This window comes from Meleagris gallopavo, chromosome 1 (assembly GCF_000146605.3).
Source record: "Meleagris gallopavo isolate NT-WF06-2002-E0010 breed Aviagen turkey brand Nicholas breeding stock chromosome 1, Turkey_5.1, whole genome shotgun sequence".
Lineage (NCBI taxonomy): Eukaryota > Metazoa > Chordata > Aves > Galliformes > Phasianidae > Meleagris > Meleagris gallopavo.
Window position 1 is genome coordinate 68,978,425 of NC_015011.2, and position 21,973 is coordinate 69,000,397.

Sequence of the window (21,973 nt, forward strand, 5' to 3'; positions counted from 1 at the left end):
ATAAAATACTACATTTCTAGGCTTTTATTTTTGCAAGTTTGTTTCTTATAATAAAAGCCTTTCATGAGAATTAAAAGACCAGTTTAAAGTTTCTATTAAAAGGGAAGAAAATGAATAAAAAACTGAAAAAAATAAGGAATCCCTCCTTGCTCCTCTGTCCCATTCACATTTGCTGTTTTTATCAGCACAGCAACAACAGCAATAAAAGCCAGCAATGGGAGAATCCGTGACTTAAATCAACAACATAGTATGGCAGAGCTTGCAATTATCCTGGATCTGGACATTTTTTGAATAGTCAGAACCCCTTGGATTTCTGCCATGTCCTACATGATGTGGGAAGTGTGCAGCGTGAGGCCAAAGGCACCTCAGTGGGTGCAGCTCTTGCTCTGCCTCTCTGTCTGTTTTTTTTAACACTTTGGGCACCTAGATTATTTTCTCACTTGCCTGGTTTAGCAATGGAATCGGCTACAGTTTTCACACTTTTATTCACTGTTTGAGATGACATTTTATTTGCCCAACAAAATTTGGAGTACAGCTTAATCCTTCCCCCCTGACCCGCATTCTCCATAACATGAATAATGGTTAGGATTCAATTTGGACTCCATCAGGCGGATATAATCGAAGTCACTGCTGACTCTGATGCCAGGGGAAACAGAAAAAAAGCCACAAAAAACCCCAAAGGGAATAAAACCCAAACAAGCCACTCCCTCCCCCTCCAGCTCTTTCCCGGGATAAAGGAGAGTATTTTGTACTTTGCCCCGACACTTTAGCTGCAGCAGTTTGGTGTGCAGGTACAGCAACCTGCTGCTGTCACTGAGCAGCTTGGGGTGGCAAAATTTCAGGAATAATTCTGTGAGAGAAAATGCCCCAGAGCATGGAAGATTCAGCCCAGTAAGAAAGCTCCTCTTTGCCTCCGTGCTCTGTAATTACACATGCCAGCCAGCATGTGTGTTTATTACTAGGGAAGTATTAAAAAAAAGGGAAACATTTTCAGGGATTGCACAGAGAACGGTGCAAGAGTTGCTACAGCAGTGTGCATACGCTCAAGAGGAATCCCTTTCAGTTCTTCTTTTCTTCAGCTTTATTTAAAAAGAGTTTGAAGGCTGGTTTAATTATGAAAACCAGCTCTCTAGACACCAAACAAAACGACAGCCTAGCTTAAGTTGGCACCAGGACAGATGCATATTTTGCTCGCTTCTCCATGCCAATCGGCTGTAGCTCATCCAGTATGTCAATCCAAGTTGGCTGACTGAAATCCAAGTTTAGTGGCCTGAAAATGTCTCAGTCCAGCTTTGTTTCATGTAGTAAACAGCTTGCTCTGTCCATTTCTTGAATGTTCAAAACAAAAATCAAAAGAAAGAAAATAGAATCATAGGGTAATAGAATAACCCAGGGTGGAAAAGGCCTCCAAGATCATCTACCTACCACATACCACCTATTGCCCACCTAACACCAATATTTCCTCACTAAATCATGTCCCTTAGTACCACATCTACATATTTCTCGAACACTTCCAGGGACAGTGACTCAACCACCTCTCTGGGCAGCTTGTTCTAGTGTCTGACCAGTCTCTTGGACAAAATATTTCTCCTAATATCCAACCTGAACCACCCCTGGTGCAAATAGAGGCTCATTCCTTCTAGTCCTGTTGCTAGTTACGTAGAAAAAGAGGCTAACTCCCAGTTCACCACAACCTCCTTTCAGGTAGTTGTAGAGATCAATAAGGTCTCCTCTTCTCCAGATTAAACAGTTCCAGTTTCCTCAGCCAATCCTCATCAGATTTGTGCTCCAAACCCCTCATCAGCTTTGTTGCCCTTCTCTGGACATGCTCCAGAGCCTCAATGTCTTTCTTGTAGTGAGGAGTCCGAAACTGAATGCCGTACTTGAGGTCCAGTCTCACCAGAGCTCCATACAGAGGGACAAGCACTCCTCTACCCCTGTTGGCAACACTATTTATGATACAAGACGTGATGTTATTGGCCTTCTTGGCTACCTGGGCACACTGTTGGCTTCCAGACCCATTTCTTTCACACAGTCTTCCATCCACTCTGCCCCAGTCCTGTAACATTGCCTGGGGTTGTTGTGGTCAAAGTGCAGGACCTAGCACTTGGTCTTGTTAAACCTGATGTACAACACAACCAACTCATTACTTTGCATTACAGTACTCTTTTTGCATTTTATCCCAGTGCAGTATTTCCCTCTTTTTTTTTTCTCTTCATACACTGACCATGAAATGCTGGGAAAACAGGATCCGGGTAAAAGTGTCCATGGTAAAAGTGTCCATGGCTGCTGGCACCACCACTGCCAGAGGTGGCTGGCTATGCAAAGCTGGGTCTCCTGTGTACCTTCTACAGCTCAGCAGCAAGTTGGGGTTCAAACTCTAAACCTTCCACTATAAGGTTTTGGAGGACAATGAGTGCAAAGAAAGAACAGCAAGCACTATCAGGAAGAGTTTATTGTGATTTACCATTGATGCAAATTCCTTCCACTCCCTTTCTCCCACTTCCATTTTAGTACAAATAAAGGGTCCTAGGCTCCTGAGTCAGCCAGCAGCATCAGGACTGCCAAAAGAAAACAAATCAAATGTACTGGGGCTGCCCACAGAGCAGCTTAGTCAGTTTTTCTGAGGTGAGAAAAAACAAACAACATCCTGGATGCCAGTGATGGAATATAGTTTCCTCAATAATTAAATTAAAACAAGAACTCATCTCTCTTGGTTTCCTACTCCCTGTTTCCTCCCAAAGGAAATTGAACGTCTCTGAAAACCTGAAATCTGGTCTCTGCTCAACAGCTTTCTGAGCAGAAACACTAGCCTTCTGCAGGGTACAGCTGAAACCCAGTCAGACACTTAACAAGTCAGTGACCTACTTTCTACCTTTCTCCATAGCTTTCCAGGTGCATCAGTGACTACTGGTTATTTAGGGGACATTAGTAAGGAAAAAATGAAGGAATGAAACAGGTCACCCTGAAACAAATGCCTCCTATTTATTTCCATGGAAACTACAACAGATACAAAGAGCACAAAACACTATTTCATTGAGCAAATTCACAGCTACAAAACAGTATTTTTCAGCATAATCACCACCAGTACCTATGCATTCTGCCAGAGACAAACAAGAGCCTGCATGCTGTCTTTGTAAATATCTGCACCAGTGGACGTGACCCACTGTCACCCATCGACTCTCCTGAAATGCACCACCTCACTTTGCTAACACCCATTGCTGGGTCTCCACAGATGTTCATCAAGCACTGATGAATGTCAGTGGGTGTCATTTTTTTCCTGCATGGAGGAATTCAGTGACACATCTTTGCTTCATTTGCACTTTCATGTCAGATGCCATTTTATCAAGCTGCCTCTCTGTTGCCATCTGTCACACAGAAACAAAATGTAACAGAATATTGGTGGGAAGGTTCAATCTTGACTGCCATTACCACCAACATCTGCCTCTGATGTTGCTGGCCAGCATAATAAAATAGGAGGCATTTCTTTTGGAGCACTTTTTGCATAACTTGTGAAAAAGAGGTTAAAAATGCCAGGGAGCTGGGAGGAACCCATAGGAAATCAGTAACTATTTCCAGCTGCCACTTTTCTTCTCCTACCTCCCAAGTAAGAAGTTATATGGTGTTCAAACACCACAAGAGCATGCTGCCTTTGAATCTTGTACTTAAATGCTTTATATGGACACTTCACTTAGTGGAAGTGTTGTGCAAATATTAACTTAGACTCATCTGAACCCTTGCTTTAAAACAAAGAAACCAAGGAGGATCAGGGAAGGAAATACTGAGAGAAGAGACTCAGTTCCAGCTGTTTTCCTTCAGCAAGCCTAACTGTACAGAAAGGTACTTCCAGCTGTGGAGGTGATTTTGACTGTGCAAACTATGCTCCAAAGTCCTGTGCTCTGCACTGCCCTGTGCATTTATAACTTTTTATACATAGGTTTAGGTAGGTTTATAGCTATAATCTCCTGCTTTTTAATTATAGTTAGAGGATATAAGAACAGAAAATAAATAAATGTCAGCAGTCTGTCCATCTGGGTCTGCCATGGCAGTATTCTTCTGAATAAAACTTTCCTTTTCCAAACTGCAAGGTGTTGGTATGGCATCCATCTCTGTCTGGTGCCTCTGCTAAACTTGGCATGTTTGTCTCATGCAAATCACTGGCAGCAAGTAGGCAGCTGTGCTCTGCCACGCCTTTTGTGTACTGGCTGAGATGGAGAAATGCAGACATAGTGTCAGTCACAAATATAAGAATGAGACCCTGCTGCCCCCCAGGAGAAACATGGTGATACAAATGGCTCTGGGAGACACCATGCATGTACAGCTGAGGTGTCCTGCCAGCTCAGCCACCCAGCAGGGCACGGGCAGACCAGGCATGGGTAATCCTGACCGCAGCACATGCTTCCTGTTTTTCCTTCCATCAAGAAAAAAAATTTCCTGCAAGGGGATGACTTTGCAGTCCTCTGAGCAACTCCCCAGAAGCCAGGGGATTTTCTAGGTGTATGGGCTGGCATATCTTGAAAACGTGTTTTTCTACTGCAACGTACCGTCAATACTTCTTGGGCTCACATGCAGTTTAAATTGCACCGGTGAGGACCATGCAGATTCATCACACTTCTGTGCTTAGTAAAAGGCATTGAGGGTTAGACTACTAGCAGCAGTCTGTCTCCTGTTTGCAGTCAGTTATCAGGAAATAAATGATCACCACATATGGACGTGCAAAAGAAGAAAATAGCTGGTGGGTGAGTCCAGCAGACCTTTTATCTCTTGAGGTCATTGATTGATTTGCTATGCTGAAATTCACATGAATTTTATTCCTTCACCACTTTCCAGTAAGAAGAACAGCAGAATGGTTGGGAAGGAAAAAGGAGAAGGAATAGGGAAGGAGAAGAAGAGCAAGGAATGACCAAAAGGAGTATGCTTGCTATTTGCCAGAGAAAGCTTAGCAGTGGGAATTGGAGGTGCTTTAGCTGCACTGAAAATGATCTGTTCCCACCTTCAGGGAGGGGACGGCAAAGGCTGAGTGAGAAGAGATCAGCCCCAGGGCAAGCAGTGGGTGTGTTGTCTCTAGGTACAGGGAGCTCTGCTGGGTTTGGAGGCACAGTCTGTCTGCTGAGGGTGGCAAAAGGAAAGTGTCTCTTGGAGAACTCTGAGACCTCCAAAGCTTAGGTAAGTGAACTCATTTTCAATGCAAGTACTGTTTGTTGCTAACCATAAACAAAAGTAACTTGCTGCAGAAGTGCAGATGTATTTATCAGGGAGCACAGGCATCCAAAGGACAGCCCAGTCTGCAAAGAGGCTTGCCAGACTGAAGTATTTTGTTTCTCAGCAAGACCTGGCAATTTTCTTTGTCCTTATGCTGTCCATCCACAAAGCTTGGCCCCTTTCTCTTCTCTCAAGTTTCCCTCCAAGGATTCAAACGCTAACACCACTAGATGTAAATTGGCTTTCTTCCTAGATGGAATGGGGCTGTTGGAAAGGGGTTGCACAGTGGCAACAACTTGGTTCAGCACTGAGGACAACGCTTCAAGCCTTTCCAAGCCCAAACATCAGGGGCAAAAGGCATTTATCATTGAATGTGAGGGGAATCATACAAAGATGGTGAGCAAGCTCAGCCATCACCCACTGCAGGGAGATAATGAAAACTCTGTATTGGATGTGAATAAATAGTTTACTCTTGCAACATAAAGGTTAACTGATTTCCATCAAGGTCTCTGAAACCTGATTTTTCATTCTATTTTTTGCTTTCAGAAGCATAACAAAAAAAGTCCCTCTGATTTTGGAGCACTGGAGCCATAGAGCTTTCTGAGTTTTCTCCATTATTGTGAAGATGTGGAAGGTCCTTCTGGTTTCCAAGAAAATCTGGGACTCTTGCAGCTTCCCTCCAGGATCTTGCGCCCCTATCTCCTGCCCCAATTCCAAACCCAGTCTGCCAAGTATCTCAAGACTTTCAATTAAATCTGTTGTAAGTATATTTGTGATCACTGGCAACATGGCGTCACTGGAAGAGCTCCTACTCCCGTAGCTGAAGGATTTGGGTGCCCTCTGTATTTCACATCTGCACTGATGTCCATGGCATAGTTTACTTGCTTTGTAAAATAATGTCTTATTTGCACAGTAACCTCAGCTACGGAATGAAAATGTCTTCTCTGGCCCAAATTGTGAGCTATTATAAATCTGACAGAACCCATGCTAGAGGTGACTGCACTTCAGTGGTGGGAAAAGTGATTTTAATTTTGTTCTGGCACTGTTCCCATAAACGAAACTTCTATAATATTTCTCTTTGAGATACATAGGAGTTTTGCCTCCTGTGAACCTTCAGCGTAAGGTCATCATTTTGTAAAACACTAAAAGAATGACTGAGGTGAGTGCTAGAATGAGGTTTGTTTGCCAAAGATTTTTTCTGTCTTTATGTTTGGTTTCCCTTGAGATGATGAGAGTTGACTTTTGCACCTAACACTTGAATCTTTTTCAAAACTGGCTGTGCTCGGTAGGACTCACTTGTAGAATTACATCACTGATGAGCATTTTTGATATATTGTTTATTCCACTGTGTATTTCTAGCCTAATGAGTTATAACTTTGCTGCTAATTAGGTATGCCACTGGCTGAAATTTAAAATCAAAATCCTTTCCAGGGCTGTAGCTAGCATTAAGCATCATAATGTCATAAATAAGTGTAAGCAGAGTTTGTGCTGCTCCTGCACCTGTGGGGACTTCTGCTTGCCACTCTGTGGGCCACTGTCTGAGCCAGAATAGTTGTTTGTATGGCCACAGAGGAAACTGGGAAAGGAAACTGATGCAAGTGAAACAGAAATCAGGAAACACAAATGGTTATTTTTTCAGCAGGATCAGTTCCCTGACCTGGCTCATCATGCAGCCCTGTGAACAGCTGAGCTGGCATAGTGCAGAAGATGGTGCAAGGAGAGGATAAAGTGGCTATGAGTACCCCACTGCTGCTTAGGGAAACACAGCCATAGTTACCTCTCCCATGGTCCAAGGATTTTATAACTGATGATCTGTATGCAAGGTCTTTTCCAAGGACAGATCTTACCATTAAGGAATTAACAGAGTACCAAAAGCAAGCATTAACATAACTAACTATATCTGAACACAGTTTTCAGAATGATGTCCTCTTCTGGGCCCTCAGTGGGTTGTGACAGAAAAAGGTAGATGAAGACCTTATGGCAGCCACATTCCTCTGTCTCCTGTTAATACAAGTCTTATCACCAAAGCTATGAAGAACAGGCACTCCTGTAGTGGTGGCACAAAATAATTTCACAGTTGCTGTGTGAGATTGTCTGAACACCTTGCCAGATCTCATGGGAAAGCTTTTTAATATAACTGAGCTTTTCTTATCACTCTTGTTATACAATTCCAGTGAGAATCTGAGTTTTTACTGGAATAAAAATACTAAAAAAAAAAGAACCAACAACAAAAAAAAATAACCAAAGGAAATTAAACCACAAACAGCTATATTACAAAAAAAAAAAAAACCAAACCAAAAAAGCAACACAAAGGGTCTGGCTGGTGCCCAAGAAAACAAGGAAATTTAAAGATAAAGAAAACTGTCCTTAGTTCACCCTGTTGTGCCTGAGGACAGCTGGGGTTTCCAAAGCTGGCAAGCCATACTGTGACCCGTTCCACTGAGGGTGAGCCTTTGCTGCAGACAAACCGGACTTTCTCTCTGGCTCCTTAATGGGAAAGTCATGTGGCACCACTGAAACCCAGGCTTTGACATCTAAAAGCCCTCCTGGCCATGTGTGTGGCTGGGATGTATCCAGGGCTCCAGGCTTGCTGATGAGATGTGGAATAGCGGAAGATGCAAGCAGACTGTACTTCCCTTGGGTTAGCTAACTGGCGCCCAGTTCCCTAGGACTTCTGCCTCACACCATTGTATGGCCTGCTCCAGCCTGCCAAGCGTGAGTGTGGGCCACTGTCAAGAAAATTATACCCAACCAACACCTCCACTGACATAATTACTAAGAAAATATTCAAAATAAAGTAATCCACTTTACATGATCATTTGCTAAGTAAATGCTTTACATGGTTAATGCATTTACTGATTTTGTTATGACATTTAGCAGCATGGTCTGTATTTGCTGTCCATAATTACTGACCTCTTCCAACCTTGTAACATCTTGGAGCACCAAATTCACTCTTTCTAATTTTTATACTTTTGTGATTCTGGTTATTTTACTAATGCCACAGGCCTCCAGAGAAGCTAGTTCTTAGAATTTTGTCTCATAACTCAATAACTTTGTGCTATCTATTTCATTTATTTCTGAATACTTTAAATATCAAAGGATTTTCTCTACCATTCTTCTGAGCATATGTGGTGAATGCATGTGCTTTCATTCAAAATAAAATTAAAAGGCACAGATCTTGAATGCGAAAATGTGCCAAAGCACTGGGTAAAAATCTGTTATTTCCCCATCTGTGAGTTCTGCATCTCGGGAAATGCTCATTGCGTTGTTTATGTCTTAGCAGAGAATAAAATGCACATATGTGATTTAGATGTTCAATTCGTTTGCTGCTTGCTGCCCATTAAACAAATAAGCTGCAAGTTTATTTTATTTTATTTTATTTTTCTTTCTCACTGCCACATAAATTTAGGCTCTTCTAATTCTCCTGTACTCACTTAGACTCCAACAAGATTTTCTACCATGAACTGAAATGCAAGCAATAAAGCCACTGAACCAATACTTTCAGGACTGCTATATTATAAAGACAGAAATTGTTTATAAGTTATCAGAACTCATCATACATGTTGATACAGTATGCAGTTTCATGCTCCAGAAATCAGATGGATTCAGGCCTAAAAACCCAGTTCAATTATGAGCACATTTCTTAAAGAAAATTAGGTGCAAAGGCCTTGCAGCCCCTTTCACAAGACAGATGTTGTAAAATCCTAGGCTTTTTAGCAGTTTTCAGGGGAGTTGGGAACTTAGCAGCCAGTTCAGAGGGAACATTCATTAGCTTGACAAACCGAACTCCTCCATAGGTCGCCAGCCATGAACTACTGGTGAACCTTGATTTCCAAGTGGGGTGGAAACATGGGGAGCTGAACTGGGCCTCCCATGTCCAGATAACAGCCTTAATTTCAGACCTGTTGATTATTCTGGTGTCTGGCTTTCTTTTTTGACATGCAACATTTCAAAAGGTTTCAGTTTAATTCAACATGAAAGAGAAATTTGTGGAAGCTTGAAAAAACTTGTCTGTATGAAAAAGCTCTTTCTCGCCCATCTAAAAGTATTCTGTTTTCTCTTGAATGAGACTAGTGGTTTTCAGGTTTATCTAAATCTTTCCCACTGGAAGGGAGACTCCTGCACAGTGAAGTCATGAGAATAGCTTGCTTTTATTTTTTGTTGTGCCTTCATTAGTTGTACACAAACTTCTCTGCACTGGATACTGCTGAACGACAAATGCTGCTATTCAGCATGGTTTATCCTAGAGGAATTCTTTTCATTGTCTATTTGATGTTTGATTTGATAACTTTATTACTGCCAGTTATTTGAAATTACATTTTTCTTATTTTGGACTTAATATGCATCTACCTCTACCAGGAGAACCTGTAGCACCGTGTGAACCTTGTTTTTTAAAATGTTGATGTCCAGACTCGTACTAGTTTTACCAGCTTCTGAATAAGGAACACTATCTTCTGCCTTTTCTATTGATTCATAGCCATATGACTCACTTAAAGAGTATCATGCTGCTCAAGCCGTTTGTCATTTGGGCCTTATTACATATTTTTTCATTGGTCAAGTCAAAATGCAGGAAGCTCCTAGAGAGTTACTATGAACTGGATATATACATAAATAATACTGGTAAAAAGTACTTCCTCTTGAAACTACTTCTGTCTCATGCCACTGTTCGTTAGATAGTTTGCAGTCTGAACTTTCCCAGAGGAAGCCTCCTTTCAAACCCTGGCTATGCATCTCAACTATATTTCCCAAAAAAGAGAAGGATGAGATCTTCACATTTGTTTTAACCTGCTGTTAATAGATCTGTTGGAGTGCCACAACTCCAATGTATAAACAGTGCTCTGAGCTATGGCATCAGCTCACTTCCTCCATGGCTCTGACTCACCAGCACACAGCGCCTGACTTCCCCCTTTCCCCCCACACCAGAACTGGGTGATGGCCTTCTGCTTTGGGGCAGGATTAGGCAGACACAGGTGGCACCACCTGCTGCATGCAAGCTCTCTGCCCGGGTTTACCCTGCTAATGACTCCTAGGCACTTAAGAGTCTACTCAGTTGCTGAAAGAGAAGTGCCAAAGCAGACAATGGGCTTCTTGTAGTTGTTCAACGGTATTACTTGACTTTATTATCAACTAGCATTTGGCATAACTTGTGGGGCAGGATGTAAATGGTGCAAACGTTTGGCTGTGCCTCTCCAGAAAGGTGAGTGGAAGAGTTGCATGTTTATGCTGCTCAATAACACATCTTCTCTTTGCCACAAAATCCAACCTTCACATAGTGATGTGAAATTCTGAAGGTTCTAACATAGCCCCTACAGGTCAATGGTATGTATCAGATGATTTGCTTTATTTTTGTTCTTTTCTTCTATGCTTTCCTCTATTTTGGGTAAAGCATCTTATTAAACATGTTTCCCATTAGTAGAGCCTAGAACCTCACTAGCACAAAGTTGCTGCACACTAGAAATGCTGCCAGGCTACCTTCATTGACAACCTGAGGTTAAATTTCAGTGAAACCGTCTAATGATACAGCTACTAAAAAGTGGGCTCTAGGAGACTTCATGTCAGCCTTTTAGCACCCAAAGGGGGCCTGCAAGAAAGATGGGGAGTGATTTTTCTCGAGGGCATGCAATGATTGGACAAATGGGAATGGTTTTACAGAGAGGAGATTAAGGATAGATGTTAGGAAGAAACTTTTCACTCAGAGGATCGTGAGACTGTTCAGAGAATTTGTGGATGCCCCCATTTCTGGAGGTATTCAAGGCCAGGTGGGATGGGGCATTGGGCTATCTGATCGAGTAGTTGGCAACTCTGCCTATGGCAGGGGTGTTGGAACTAGATGGTCTTTAAGGTCCCTTCCAATCTAAGCCATTCTATGAAACTGAATACCTGAATTGATGGCTGCAGATATTGTCAAAGTTTTCATTAGCTTGTGCGTGGTTCTCTTGAATAATCTGAAGAATCAGCATTGAATTGAATAAAGTTGCTTGATGTGTCCATGTGTGAATGCATGGGAATGTTGAGGAGAAGGCTGCAGAAAGGATAGCTGTTCTGCAGCTTGGGACAGCTAGTCTTCTAGACTGCTAGAGGCTGTGATTCAACATTTAGTTCTGCTTGTTTTTCTTCAGAAAAGACGAATATATTTTCCACTATTATTTTTCCCTTTTAATATCCACAAAAAAGAAAGTGCTATTCAGGACAGTATCATTGCAAACAAGAGATAAAACAAATGCCAAACCAAGATGCTTTAGCAATGCCGACATCTTCAGATCAGGAAGGGAAAACTAGGCCAGAGGCAAGAAAATCTGTCTCGTCTTTCGACCACATGACATTCAGAGAAGTAAATGAGTCAGAGAATTTTAATGTCAGCAGGTTTTTAGGTTTCAAACATTTGCTACGTTTTGTGATGTTAGGGAATGAAGAAAATTGAAAAATAGCCCTGCAAGCTGAAGCCAACACTTTAGCTACACAAATTTGTAGTCTAGTAAATAAAAATGTCCTTGTGTTTAGAAATGGACGCATAGAGAACACAGCAGTTGCAATTGTTTTGGCTACTGATATACAGTTATTTAAAAGCAAGAGGTGGGGTTTTGAATGAATTTTTTTTTTTCTCAGTTGCCTTACTTGAAATCAAATTGATCCGAATTGAACTGTCTAAAGCACAGACTCTGAAGATTGTGCATTATTGCTCATGCTGACAAGGGATTTGGCATTGCAGTGAGTTCTTAATATTCAGCATTTAAGGACCCTCTTGGATTTATGACTGAATATACAGTCTCCAAAACTTTCAAATCCTTGCTTAACTTGGACTAAACAGAAAAAACTTATCTATAGTGTTTCCCACTAATGTGGGTGCACATGTGCACTAGGAAAGTCTTCTCATTTTGCAGCCATAGGGAGATAGTCAGTTTAACTTTCATTTAACTGAAGAAGCCTGAAGTTATGCAAATAGATAAATTTATCATTCAGTATTTTTCCAGTTGAACTCTGGAGGGATACCTATTTCTCAGTTCCCTGGGTGCTGGGTCAGACTCTGGGCTGTTTGTACTCCATACTTTACCTACAGACCTCCTCATGTGTGTACCAAAGGGCAGAGAGGCTAACCTTGGTTATCAAAGTTTAATCCTGGCACTGTGGAACAGCACATTGCAGGAATTGAGATTAAGTGTATACTGCAACAGATTTTGTGGCGTATTACAGTCTTTCTACAGTTAACCTGGATTTCTGATGTTGCTCATAGCTTTTTCTGACCTGAGAATATAGGCCACTGTGGTAATGATATATATTGTATGAGCTTGTATTGGGCTTATGTAGCAGGGAGATTGCAAAGGGCAGCTGGCCCATGTCAAAAAGGGATAAGCTTCAGTCAGCTCCAAAGAATGCAGCAGGTGGATGTGGTCTGAAGGACATGGCCCATACAGATCCCCTTCAGTAGCAGGCCCAGGGCTGGAGCTGTAGCCTGTGGAGAGGAGATCATGGTGGTTCTGTAGCTTGTGGAGTCTTGTGCTGGAGCAGTTTGCTCCAGAAGTGTGATCCCTGTGGTACAGACCCATGTTAGAGCAGTGCTTGAATATATGCGGTGTGGAAGCCCACACAGGATCAGTTCAGGTAGGACAGGATTTTGTGGGTAGGATACTATACTTGAGCAGGTGAAGGACAGTGAAGGCTTTAGTTTTTACTCCTCCAATCTGTTAGCAATAGGCAATAAATTACATTAATCTCCCTAGAGATTTTCTTCTTCTTCTTCTTTTTTTTTTTAAGATCTGGAGCTTTCCTAAAATCAGGTGGCAATCCCTTTTCTTCTGAAGGACCTCACTAGATCCAACTCTTTGATAAGAAACCGTGGCATAGGACTACTGACTGTACAAGCACCCAGTAGTTTGGGCACCCACTGAGATCTGGCCAGCTTTTCCCTTGCCAGAGGGATGAAAATTCACATCTGCAGTGGTAGATCTTTCTGGGAAAGAAATTATGCCCCCACTTATTCCAGCTAAATGCATCTTTCATTGCTGGGAGTCATGTGGAGAAGGCTGGGCAGGAAAGAGGGAAATGACCTTACCTTCTCAGGACAGCCTAGCAAGTGTGATATTTGTAGGGGAAAAATGTGCCTGACACCACCCTGTTAGGAACTGAAGGCAGATCCCCTGTACCCAAGGGAATATAATCTTTGTTAAAGCAGGAGTCTTGCCACCTCTGTCACCCGCTGGGCTCTGAAGGAAAGCCACGCTTACCACAGCACTTCATACAGAGCATCATTCAGTGGATTTGCTTGGGGATGACTAAATGAATCAACTCATTTTTGTGAAATATATAGAAAAAGACCACATCTGTGGTCATGATAGGACTTAACTATGAGTCGGGCTCTGAGCTACACTGTTCTTTCAAGACCAAGGCACTGCTGGACACACCCAGGAATACACATCAAATACCAAGGGAACATTTATTTCATCCTGTTTGCAAGCTGTGGGTGCTGGGTCTAAATTTTGGGTGTTATTTTGGATGCCTAAATCCTTTCATAGCTCTTGGTGTGCCTACAAAAAGCCCATTCAAAACCACAGAAACACTCTTGTTAACGACAAGATGACAGCCAGTCCTACAAGGATCAGGGCTAGTATGACCAGGGTGTTCTGTATCATGGAAAGAGAACCTAAGAAAAACCACAGAATCATAGAATTAGAATCATGGAATGGCTTGGGTTGGAAGGGATTTTCAAAGATCATCTAGTTCCAGAATTCCTGCTGTGGGAAGGCTTGCCAACTACTAAATCAGATACCGAGGACCCCATGCAACATGGCCAGCAGCTCCAGGGGTTGGGCATCCACAATTTCTCTGAGCAACCTGTTCTAGTGCTTCACCACTCTCTCAGTGAAAATGTTCTCCCTGACATCTAACCTAAATCTTCCCTCTCTTAGTTTAAAACCATTCTGCCTTGTCCATCATTATCTATCCATGTTAGAAGGTGATTTCCCTCCTGTTTATAAGCTCCCTTTAAGTACTGCAAGGCCACAATGTGGTTTCTCTCAAGCGTTTTCTTCTCCAGGTTGAACAAGCCCAGCTACCTCAGCCTGTCTTTGTAGGAGTGGTGCTCCAGCCATCTAAAGATCTGCTGATATATACAAGTATATTGAACCCTCTGATCGTTGTGGCTCTCCTCTGGACCTGCTCCAAAATCTCCACACCTTTCTTGTGCTGGGGCCCAGTATTGGAATGCAGTACTTAACTGGGGTCTCACGAGGGCAGAGTAGAGAGGGACAATCACTTCCTTTGCCTTGCTGACTACTCCTCTTTCAATGCAGCCCAGGATACAGTTGGCCTTCTAGGCTGCAAGTGTACACTGCTGGCTCATGTTAAAATTTTCATCCACCAAAAATCCCAAGTTCTTCTTGGCAGGGCTGTTCTCAAGGAATTCTATTCCCAGTCTGTATGTATGTCTGGGGTTGCCCCTGACCCAAGTACAACATCTTGCACTTGGGCCTGCTGAACCTTATTAGGTTGACATGGGCCTTCCTTTTGAGTTTGTTCAGGTCCCTTTAGATGGGACACATCCACATATACATCCAGTCTCATGAGGCAGTCTCAGACTTGCTTTTCTCTTACAGTGGGAGGGATTTTGCTCCACCAACCCCCAGCTAGAATCTTAGGGAAGTAAGGGATGTGAGAGATGTGAGAATTCTAGCTGCCAGTGAAGATTGAGGCAAAGAACTTCTTGAGTATCTCAGCCTTCTATATGTCTGTTGTAGACAGTTTTTCGTTCTCATTTCCCAGAGCAGGTACACTCTCTTTGGCCTATCTCTTCTCACCAATGTACCTATAGAATCCCTTCTTGCTATTTTTCGCATCCCTTGCCAAATGCAGTTCCACCTGTGCCTTAGCTTTCCCGATCTCATCTCTGCATGCCTGGACAACATCCCTGTATTCTTCCCAGGCCACATGTTCCTGCTTCCATTGCCTCTACATTGCCTCAAGAAACCCTTCTTAGTTTTTTGCCCATTCATTCAAGTTTTCTGCCTCCTCTGCTTGTTTTCCAGCACACATCCAAGTAAGTGGTTGAAATCCCCCAGCAAATGTGAACCTGTGAGCACAACACTTCTTGTAGTTGAAGCAAGAAGGCCTTATCCACCAGATGTCCTTTATTGGTCCAGTCTTTAACTTCCACCCACAAGCTTTCAACCTGTTCATGGTTGTTTCTCAGAGGCGGCTCTTCACACTCTATATACCTCTTAAGGTAGAGGGCAACTCCCCTGCCCCTCCTTCCTTGCCTCTTTTGCAGAACTCAGTCATCATACTCTAGTCATGTGAATCATCCCACCACATTTCTATGAACTCAGTGGGGTCATAGTTCTCTAACTGCATTGTGGGTTGCAGCTCCTTCTGCTTATTTCCCAAGCTGCATGCATTGATGGAGAGGCACTTCAGCCAGGTTATTGGCAGCATTACCTTCTCAGAGGAGCCGTCTTAAGATCCTTTGGGACAATTCTGAGGATTATCCTTACTATTTCCTGAAATGACAGTGTTCCCTGGCCATTCTCTATCACACAGAACTCCATCCTCTTCCCCCATCAAATCTAGTTGAAAGCTCTGGTAATAAGCCCAGCCAGTTTGCTTCCCACAAAACTCTTGCCCCACCTGCTCAGTTGTGTTCCATCTGATAACCACATGCTTGGTCTCTCAAAGATTTATGCAAGATAATGGAACCCAAAGCACTCATCATAACACAGTCCTTCAGCCATCATTTGTCAGCCAGTCCTTCACCTGCTTGATCTCCTCCTTCTTTGCCTTTTTTTTTTTTGGTAGCACTAGTTCTAATGTTGTACCTTGGTTAGATCTGCTTAATGTGTTTGTTTCTTCTTGACTTTTACCCACACCACCTACTTTTTTCAGTCCCAGAGCCTCATATCTGTTGATCAGGGGTGCTATAGAGGTAAAAGGGAGATGGCTGCTTCTGCTACAAGCAGAGAAGAGGGTCTCTATCACCTTGTGTGTTACTGTGGCCTGTCTTCTCAAGGTGGGAAGCTTGCTTAGTTCTTTTGTCTTGCAGGGACTTAGGACAGGGCTAAAAAAATGAAGGAGTCCCAAGCACAGCATCAGCACTGATGGCAGCAGAAGCCCCTTTTTGTTTCTAGGATGTCCATTCATAATCCTAGTTCCTGTAGTCCAGTTTCCAGTCAGTCAATTTAACCTCCTTCTACAGAACTCCCTGCAAGCCAGAGCTCTGAATGCACATCCTATATTCCCAGCAGTGAGCATCTCATTGCTTCCTCCTACTGTGGTATCAACAGCATTTCCCAAACTTCTGCTCTTGTAATGCATCTGGGACAAAGACTTGCACACAACAGCAGAAGCACTAGCAGAAGAAAACCAGATAAGCTCTGGGACAATGTTTTTTATTTGTGTGTTCCCTTAAAACCCAGAAATCAGCAAAACTAGAAGCATTTGTACCACTCTCTGATTGAGTCCTAAGGAGTGGTTTATGTACTCGTTAGTGAGATGACAATCATGTGATGGAACTGCCAGTGCTAATGAAGTCACCCGTGGGACAAAATGGCACCAGCTGTCATCCCACAACACCCGGCAATCACCAGCACAGGAGCACAAGGCAGCAAAAGAAGAGCACCATGTGCGCAAATATAATTAAAGGGCTGATGCTGACACTGATAATATCCAGTCACTAATATTGGATAAGTTCAGTGTAATGCCTTGTAAAAATCTGTTTGTCACTTCCAGCTGTTCACACTCACATCTAGTTACCAAGCCTGGAGGACTCAGATGTATGTAATTAGCATCCCGGCCCTGTTAACATTCCACTTTCTTTCATTCTGATGAAGCATCATATTTTAAAGTGGTCAACAATGAAAAGCTTGCCCATTTTCAAATTATTTAAATGTATTAATCATGCAAACCATGTTTGTCATATGTTGTACTAAGGGAACTGTCATATGTTGTACTAAGGGAACTGTTGTACTAAGGGACGTGTTTTAGTTGGGAAATGTTGGTCGTAGGTGGACAGTTGGACTGGATGATCTTGGAGGTCTCTTCAACTTTGATGATTCTATTATTCTATGATTTAACTTTGGTGGACATGGTGATTAGCAGATAGAACTGTGCAATATAACTGCCAAAAGTCCCACCTCTTTATAACTATATATGAAATAAGAGAGAAAAAAATCTTTAGCTTAGTGAACAACTCAAATATATTTTTGCAGCTGCCAAGGTTCTCATGAAGATATAAACAAAATCTAAAGGGATACCATGCATGTGTGTGTTGCATTAGGATATCGTATTTAGAATAGTGCTAACATCAGTTTTGTTGGAGGCTGAATGGTGGAAGAAGAGGGTGAAGACCTGTCAGTCTTGCCTTTTGGTCAGTTCTGCGTTAATATAACCAAATTCATTTAGGGGGTCAGGTTCTATGTCATAAATTGCTGTTCTATTTTGTGTGCATGTGTACATTGTAGAATAGCTGGATTCCCTCCTGTAATTCTCAGGAGGATGAGGCTGGAGTGACTAGTGAGAAGGTGCTGCTCCTGCCAGCACAGGGACATGCTGTAGTTTGTAAGCATCTGCCTTCCCTCCCAGCCTTGTCCAGTTAGCACAGGTCCGATATAAAATCTTTTAAAGAGTCTGTGTCCCTGCTGTGCCCCGGGTGTAGTCTTACAGTTGACTTAAGAATGAGTGGGCAGACAGGAGCTCAGGCACAGGATAAAATCTAGTTTCACCACTTGGCTGGTGCCAGTTCAGCTTTAAGGGCTGCAGGCAAAAAGTGTAAAACTAAAACTCAGCATAAAGAGAATTCTACTGAAAGAGAGCTAACTGAAAGTCAAACATTTAATGCAGAGCCTGAAGATATGATTAGGAATTGAGTTTGTGCTGATGAGAGCTGCCAGACTGCTAGCATTGGGATGGGAAGCATCTTGTGAAGCCTCTCCTAAGCCACACAGGCTCTGTCCAAAATTGTGTAACACTGCAGTTACTTTCTGTTGGCTGAAAACCATGTAGGCATTAACTGTAGAAACACTAAGTGTTGGAGCTGTTCATCTTTCAGTAGCTGGACTTGATGCATTAACCTACTGCTTACAGGCCTCTCATCAAGTGGGAATTATTTTCAGGCAGCAATATTTTATCCTAAACAAATAAGAAAGATTTGACTTTCTATAATTAGTTCAAACACCTCCAACTACAGAATGAGATTTCTTTTATTGAAACATTTTCTCTTCTAGGTGCCATATTTCCTTTTCATTTTGCCACACAAATTCCAAGACTGATCAAAGACTGAAATGGGATCCCAGCTGAAAGTGGTTATGAGAAGCTGAAGATAATAAATATTGTAAGACCCCTAAAATGAGTGGCTCTCATAAAAAATGAACAATTGGGAAATATCTTTGCAAGTCCTGTTTTGAGTTCATTTAGTAAATCAACTGCACAACATCTGAAGAGCTAGAGTCGTAATTCTCCAAAAGCATCTTAGTGCTGTTTCTACTTAGAGATTTTTAGAAAATTTTGTAAATAAACAAATGGCTTCATGATATGTATTAAATTCAGACTGAACAAGATTAAGGTCCTGGAGCAAAACAAAGTACACAATAAAATAACTACTGCAAGTTATAAATCACAGTTTATAAGTCACAGACTATAAATCACAATTTTCCTTCAAAATCACCCACTTTTGCATTTCATTTCTGAGGCTGATGGCCTAATTCATGTTCAAATTATCACCTGGCACGTGTAATAAATTCTTAAGATGAATGAAAAAAGAAATATTATTTTATTCTATTAATTATATTGGAAAGTGCTATGCAGCAAGTGAAATACACATCCTCAGATGAACAGAAATAAAACAACTTCCTGTTCCTTGACAGCCTACTTCTCCATCTTTTAACAAAAATGTTCAAAGAAAATAAAATATATTTTCCTGGAGAAAGAGATGATTTGGACTTTTTTTTCCCCTAAAGATTGAATCTGAAGCATTTGAAAAATTGTCAGGAGCCATGTTTGAAATCTTTAAAGAACATTAAGGCTAACAGGCTAAATATCTTCCCCTGAGATGCAGATTGACTAAATAATGTCCAGTCTTTGAAAACCTTGGATTGGATATACTCCAATTTTGTGCTTGGAGAAAAGAGCCTTAATGAGTCTTTGGTATCTGCTTCTATTGTTCAACATAACATCTTGAGCTGGGTAAAAGATGGATGTAATTTGTGAGGATCGAAACCTAAGGCAGCAGGTCTTGCCCTAATATGCACTGCTTCAAAGGCTTCCTGGGAAGCCTTGAAGATCAAGGCCCAAGGGGAAGATCAAGGAGATGGGAATGAACTATCTCAGTCTGACCTGCTCTTTGGTCAAGCCATCTGGGGAGATGGCATGTGGGGACTTCTAAGCCGTTCTGCTGCCAGATCTAGCAAGCCCATGAACTCCCAAGTTTGGGTGGTATTATTGCTGCTGCCTCTCTCAAAGCTCAGCGGCTTCACCCTCATAGGGAACAAAGGATGTGTGAGGTCATAGGCTACTGCCAATGGGGAAATTCACCCTTTCACTGAAAAGAGACCTTGAAAGATGCCTCTTTTTTTGCCTCTTCTTTTTTAACCATTTTGACTGGAAGGAAATGTTTGATCAGAATTGATAGATGCCCTTATGCTGTATCATTGCTGCAGCTGATGCCAGGATTGAAGACTTACCAAGATACACATTTCATTTCTCAGGGTTATCCTGAGGATGTATACCTCGGTAGATTTGGACTGCCTAGCTGGGTATCTTCCTAAAGGGGTCCACTGTCAGTGGCAGAGGAAGAAGCTGTAATGCTACCGAATCACATAGGAAAGTTTTAGTGTAATTGTCTGAAAAATAACAAGTTGTAACACATTTCACAGACTCAGCAAATACCTAAAATCCCCATCAGGTTTGATTCAGTGATGAGAGAGTCACCTTGAGAGATGACAAGTTCAACATGTTTATAAAGTTCCCTGGGATTACAAAATATTATTACTCCTGGGTGAAAACAAACATGGAAGTACAAAAGGCAGCTTTGCTTAAGCCCCAATGTAGTCTTGCCTCCAAGAGTACACAGTTCAAGTTTACCTCCTTTAGAGTAGGCTATTCTTTGTATCTAAATTGCTTCACAATTGGCCCCCAAAGTGAAAAGTACCTCAGATGAAACATGGAAACTGATCAGCAAGTTCTACCAAGTCTGCAACATCCAACCTCCCAAATTTAGACTAAGCTGAGAAACGTAACGGGAATTCTTACTGTTTACAAAAACAATTACTGTTGTAACTTCAAAGTGACTCAGCCAGCTTTCTGCATACTTCATCTGCTTTTTACATTTCAGTAGCGTACTCAAAATATATTGCCAGTGTATTCTTCCATTACAATAAACATTCAGCAGCTGTGCTGCTTCTGATACCTAAACCAAGTCACTGAAAGCTGATGTGCACATCTCTGTCCCTTTCTGCAACTGATAGCCTCTTCTGGCATCTGCTGAATGGACAAGAGAATGAGCCTGAAGGATCCCAGTTTGGATTTCCCTTGCAAGAAGTGTTTATGGAATTTACGTGACTAAATTTATGTGTTGTATTCTGAGAAGGAGATGTAGCATGGGCTGGGGTTCTGCTGTGGTACGGGCCAGGTAAGCAGAGAAGAAAGGAATCTTTGGCTGCTGTGGCGTAGCAGTGTGCAGCCCAGCACTACTACCAGCACTGCACCTCTCTTTTGTTCTGTCCAGAACCATTTGACCTTAGGAAGAAGGCTTTAATTATCCTATTTTTTGCCGGCTGGGAAGGAGGACAATCAGCTTCCCTGAGCTACAGGGGAAAGACGCTGACAGACCATGCTGTTTGTGTTTGTATTTCTGTTCTGAGCTCTGCTTTGAAAAAGACATATCACATTTTTACAAACTACTGTGTTGTATAAGCCAGCCCTGTGATACAGTCTACAATCTCACAGAAGCAGTCTCTGGATATTGGAAAACAAGGCAAAAGAAGATTTGCTGTGGGTTCAGCAGCTACTTGCGCTGGCAGGAGCAAATATCTGCACAAAAGTAAAACAAGGAAAACATCCATCTATACTATCCAAGCTCCAGTTTGAGTAATTCAAGGGTTGCTCTTTTTTTTTTTTTCCCCTCAGCTCGTTTGTTTCAGTCCTAACACTGCTTGTTTTTCAAATTGACTACTTGCTGCAGGAATTTTCTTCTAATTTAATGGGCAGATGGAGCTTATTAAACATGTCTTTCCACTGTAATATTTTATCTCAGTATTCAATAATGACCCATCTGTAAACATCTCTATAACTAGCACCTTTAGGCCATGGTAGAACTGCCTGCTGCAACCTATGTGGCAGGGATACTGATTAAGTACCATGCAGCAGCTTAAGTCCAGATTTTCTTTAGCACATTTTTTTCCCTGCTTCCTAATCTCTCCTGACATAATGTTGAAAGTTATTACTTAGCTGCATAAAGAGAACCAGCTGCCAAATATTTACCTGCTTACATGTGGGACCATGTAGTAAGTAGTTGTTGCTGCAAGCCAAGGTGAATGCCCAGCTTCCAAAAAAGCCGGTTTTAGTCACCTGACTCAACTGTCTACCTGGGGTAAATAAATAAAAGTCTGTCCTCCTTCAAAGAACAACTGAGATTCCTCCAAATACCATTTTTGACATCCAAATTAAGGCTGAATGAGCCTTAAATCCCTTTTGAGAGCTGTTGGAAAATTGTATTTTTAGCAGCCACAAGTAAGTATTTAAGTAAACATTTAAATGCGGGTCTTGCTGAATAGATGCAAGGAGATTGTCA

General features: G+C 42.0%; 1 long non-coding RNA gene across 2 annotated transcripts; it reads left to right on the forward strand.

Annotated features, from left to right (window-relative positions):
- The first annotated feature begins 4,468 nt into the window (after positions 1 to 4,468).
- Positions 4,469 to 19,078, forward strand: LOC104912476. 2 transcript variants are annotated; one of them, XR_794694.3, is made up of 3 exons: positions 4,469 to 5,166; positions 5,749 to 5,962; positions 18,411 to 19,078. It is a non-coding gene; the product is annotated as an uncharacterized LOC104912476 (long non-coding RNA). The 2 variants fall into 2 exon arrangements; XR_002116704.2 differs by lacking the exon at positions 18,411 to 19,078 and having other exon boundaries at positions 5,749 to 7,413.
- Positions 19,079 to 21,973: the final 2,895 nt, after the last annotated feature.